Genomic DNA, 4,719 nt, shown 5'->3' with positions numbered 1-4,719 from the left:
TGCACCCTTGTGCCACTGGCATTTCGCTCGTGGGTGATCTGGGGGCCGTCTGGTCGTTATTCCGCCGCTGTTACGACCGAGTGCGGGGTGGATTCCGGCCGGCGACGCTCATGCACTTGCGGGGAGGTCCGGGCGATCCGACTTCCAGCCATGTCCCCTGGCCGTCTCTTTAATCCTCTGCCCGTCCTCGTTGCGGCCCCCGGCCGTTCCAGATGAAGTCCGGTCACCACCGGCAATCCCTTAAAACTTAAAATCTAATTAGACCAGTTAAGATACGCAACCGCCCCCCCCCCTCTCGCTCTAATGAGGAGGCATCCCCGAATTCCCCTCGGCCGAGCCCGTCCGGGAAGGAGACGCGACTTGTCACGTCACAGTATGTATGTATATATGTGTATATTTACATATCTTTACACATACATACATACAATACCAGATAGGGCACTTAAGCCTTGTGTTCACGATCCAAGAACTTGGTCCGAGATCTCGGACGGAGAAAGAATTAACCAATCGCATTTAAACAATTCAGCCAATTGACCAATGCGATTGGTTAATTCTTTCTCCGTCCGAGATCTTGGGCCAAGTTCTTGGATCGTGGACACAAGACTTTAAAGTGTTACAGCTGTTATTTCTGAAAATATGCATAACATACAAAAAATGTTACACAAAAGTTGAAGAGTTGCAAGTGACACATAATATAGGCCGATATTCATGGTCGATTCTTATTTCAAGACTGTCTTAAGTAACATCTTAAGATGTTAATACGTATCTGTGATTGGCTTATGACATCTCAAGATAGTACTTAAGACGGTCTTAAATATAACATCCGACTATGAATACCGGCCACAGTGATATTTCTTTTACCTTAGGTGTAGTCGTCAAAATCATGTTAAAATCACTGTTAATTTTTCAAATAAATACCCCCATTTTTTATTATACAATCTTCCTCTACTAATTAATTTGTACATTTGTAGAAACATTTATTTATTTGCCTTGTACTTTTTGAGATATTAAGGAAAAATTGTTAAGTTTTTCAATATTTAACTTACAATATCTCGATAATTGTTTGTCTGAAAAAAAAGTGGTACAATTAGATTTTCTGACTTGATTTTTGTTCTAAAAAATATGCTGCTGCAATAGTACCTCAACTGTTTTAATTACTTGTGTTTACGCGAAAGTTCTAAGGAGATACACAAATATTTAAAAAACCTAGGGTACGATTGCAATAGCATAATCTTGAGGTCAAATCAAGTCAAAAAGTCTCGTATCACTTTTCCGTCCAACAAACAATTATCGAAATTATACAAGCTAAATGTTGAAAAAGTTACACAGGCAAAATAAAAAAAATTTCAAACAAATGTTATTCAAATTAAGTATTAGAAAAAGGTGATACAGTAAAAAATAGAGGTTTTTAATTTATAAAATAACGTTGATCTGGACCTGACCTTGGCAACGTCACTTATGGTCAAACTAATATTACTAGTAAATGTAGTCTTTTTGAACTTTACAATTTTTGTCTAAAACATTTTTTTTTTTAAATCTATTATGTATAAGATATGTGACCGTTTCCTTTTGAGCAACCCTGAATAAGATACGAATGGATATCCTATGAAATATTAATAATTAAAAGATTATTAAATGTTACAATATGAATTTTAGAAAAGAAAGAAGTTAATAATCACGTTTCTATTACCAATATGAAAGAAGTCAAAATTTCTCTTCCAAGACTTGTACTTCCAAAAAAGAGGATTCCTTTGAGGGATAAGACGTATGTATCTAATTTGTGAATACAAATAAAACAATTATTTCTTAAATTATAATATGACAAATGGTTGAATACATAAAAATTAATCTTTAAAAGTTGTGCAAATTGAAAACTACTTCTTAATTAACATTATCTTGTATAATGCTTTATTAAATTTTTATTTTATTTTATGTGTATAAAATTAGAATCATTGAATTATGTTTACATATCTCTGTTAATAAGGTACAATAAAAGTTGCACTATACGAACCAAAATTTTTCTTTTATTTTTTATCTTAACATTTAAATGTAAGTTACTCGTACTTTAATATTTAATTTAAAATTTCTAATACGTATCAAAAAAGAATTATCTGACCACTTAGGTTTAGATACCAGGAAAAAAGCGGCTATGCCATGATTTTTTTGTGACGCCTAATATTCACTTTTTAATACTGCTACAAATGTTATTTTATAAATGTCTATACAATTGTATATAGATACAGAATATCGAAATATGTTCCATGTATTGAAAAATAAATGTGCGTTTAGACATTGCAAAAAAATCATGTAGCATGGCTGCTCTCGGATTTCTCTTTGGTATCACAGTAGGCTTACATTTCAACGTTAAGATCTCAAATAGAACAAACTTTTGAATTAGATAGTACTATAAACGTTATTAAACCTGATTAACAAGAACATGTAAACATATAGTTTTTATAAGATTTTTTGCAAAATGTGCAAACATTTTTCATGCAGAACTTATTACAAATTTAATACAGAAATATTTACATTTATAATTACTTTATTATTGAACTTGAAGTTGAAACTTTTAAGTTGTTTTTATGCTCTATTAATGTATTAATATGATGCATAATGTAATCTACAGTAATGTACAGATATTGAATCCTTTTCAAGTATAAAAGTGTAAAGCTTTTGGACGCTCCTAGTTTGGCTATTGAATAGAGACTCGTAAAGATTTTTTATATTGATTACTTATTGAAGTAGCACTTCTGTACTCAAAAAGAATTCAATACCTGTGGTCAGTGTATATTAACGTAATATAATACCACAATAATTATTCCATATGCGAGAAGAAATGATATATTTCTTTGTTACAGGAATATCGACAGTTCATCAACTACAAATAAATCTTCTTTTCTTCCAAGAAAAGTCAGACAAGTTAGACGAAGGCAAAATAGGCGAATTTGCAAGAATAATAATTAATATAGATAAGTGTATATCCAACATGGCTATGCATTTGAGCGCATTGATACTTATTCATATCTATAACCAAAAAAAAAGTGACACAATGTATGTGTTACAATAATGGTATAGATTTCCTCTTTATGCGTGCTGCCAAATGTATTTTATAAGTAAGTGATAGTTTATTCGGTGGAAACAAAAGTTCTGTTTAATTCTGTTTAGTTCTGTTCAGATCTGTTTAATTACTTGCTTAGTATTAAATGTACATCCAACATGGCTATGCATTTGAGCACGATATTTATTCATATCTATAACTAGAAAAAATAATGTATGTGTTACAATAATAGAATAGATTTCCTTTTTATGCGTGCTGCCAAATGTATTTTATAAGTGACATAGATTTAAGTTTATTCGGTGGAAACAAATAGTTATAGATATTAATAGTATCCCGCTCAAATGCATAGCCATATTGAATATACATTTAATACTAAGCAAGGAATTGAACAGAACTACTATTTCCGTCGAATAAACTTAAATCTGTCGCTTACTTATAAAATACATTCGGCAGCACGCATAAAAAATCTATTCCATTATTGATACACATACATTCACTCCATTCGCGTTGCTTGCACTTTTTGTACTCAGCATCTTCGCTTTCTCTCTCTCCAACGGCCGAATATATATTTATCTCATTTCAAGTGCAAAATGTTTGGGGATTTAAGCAACGCGAACAAACCTATTGTGTTATTTTTTGTAGTTATAGAAATGAATAAGTATCACGTTCAAATGTACAGCCATATTGGATATACATTTGAGCAAGGAATTAAACAAAATTGAACGGATCTAAACAGAATTAAACAGAACTTTTGTTTAGATCCGTTCAGTTTGGTTTAATTCCTTGCTTGAATGTATATCCAATATGACTGTACATTTGAACGTGATACTTATTCATGTCTATAAACTACAAAAAATAACACAATGTACGTAGGTAGTCTGAAAAGTTTTGAGCCTCAAACATTATTTTTTCGGTCAAATTCGGTCAAATAGTCTCCTTTTAAGTCGATAGGCTTAAAACTTTTTGGACTACCCTCGTATGTGTATCAATAATGGAATAGATTTTTTAGAAGATTTTTTATGCATGCTGCCAAATGTATTTTATAAGTAAGCGACAGATTTATAAGTTTATTCGACGGAAACAGTAGTTCTGTTTAACTCCTTGCTTAGTATTAAATGTATATTCAATATGGCTGTGCATTTGAGCGTGATACTATTAATATCTATAACTATTCTGTTCTGTTTAGTTCTCTTCAGTTCTGTTTAATTCCTTCCTTAATATTCTCAGTATTCTCTATTAAGTTATCCAAAAATGTATTTTGTAGTTTTTGATGCAATAAAATTAGATGTACGTAATATGTAATGTAATATGAAGCGATTACAAAATTGACAATGTGATAACTTTTGTACGTGCAATACTGTCCAAAAATATATATTCTTTCAATGTATGAAGTACACAAAATGCATTTAAAAAGATTTAATATCCTTTTATACTATTTAGCCATGTCGTTTGCGCTCGTAAATATAAACTTAGCGATAAAGTCATGCAGGAGATTCTGCATGTTAAGTAAGGCATATATTACATATTCGATAATAACAGATATATCATAAATACGAGTTTTATTGCGCAATTATACCTAAAAAAACACATTTTAACGTAATTGCCTGAGATAACACAATTTAAAAGTAAAACATGCATCTTTCCCTTTTATCAAAAAAATA

At 31.3% G+C, this 4,719-nt stretch overlaps 1 long non-coding RNA gene across 1 annotated transcript; it reads left to right on the top strand.

The window, feature by feature from the left end:
* Positions 1-468: 468 nt before the first annotated feature.
* On the top strand, positions 469-4,355 carry LOC139813139 (uncharacterized). Its single transcript, XR_011732046.1, has 2 exons — positions 469-1,765; positions 2,859-4,355. It is a non-coding gene; the product is annotated as an uncharacterized lncRNA (long non-coding RNA).
* The last annotated feature ends 364 nt before the right edge of the window (positions 4,356-4,719 follow it).

This window comes from Temnothorax longispinosus, chromosome 5 (assembly GCF_030848805.1).
Source record: "Temnothorax longispinosus isolate EJ_2023e chromosome 5, Tlon_JGU_v1, whole genome shotgun sequence".
Lineage (NCBI taxonomy): Eukaryota > Metazoa > Arthropoda > Insecta > Hymenoptera > Formicidae > Temnothorax > Temnothorax longispinosus.
This window is presented reverse-complemented; position numbering and strand designations above follow the sequence as displayed.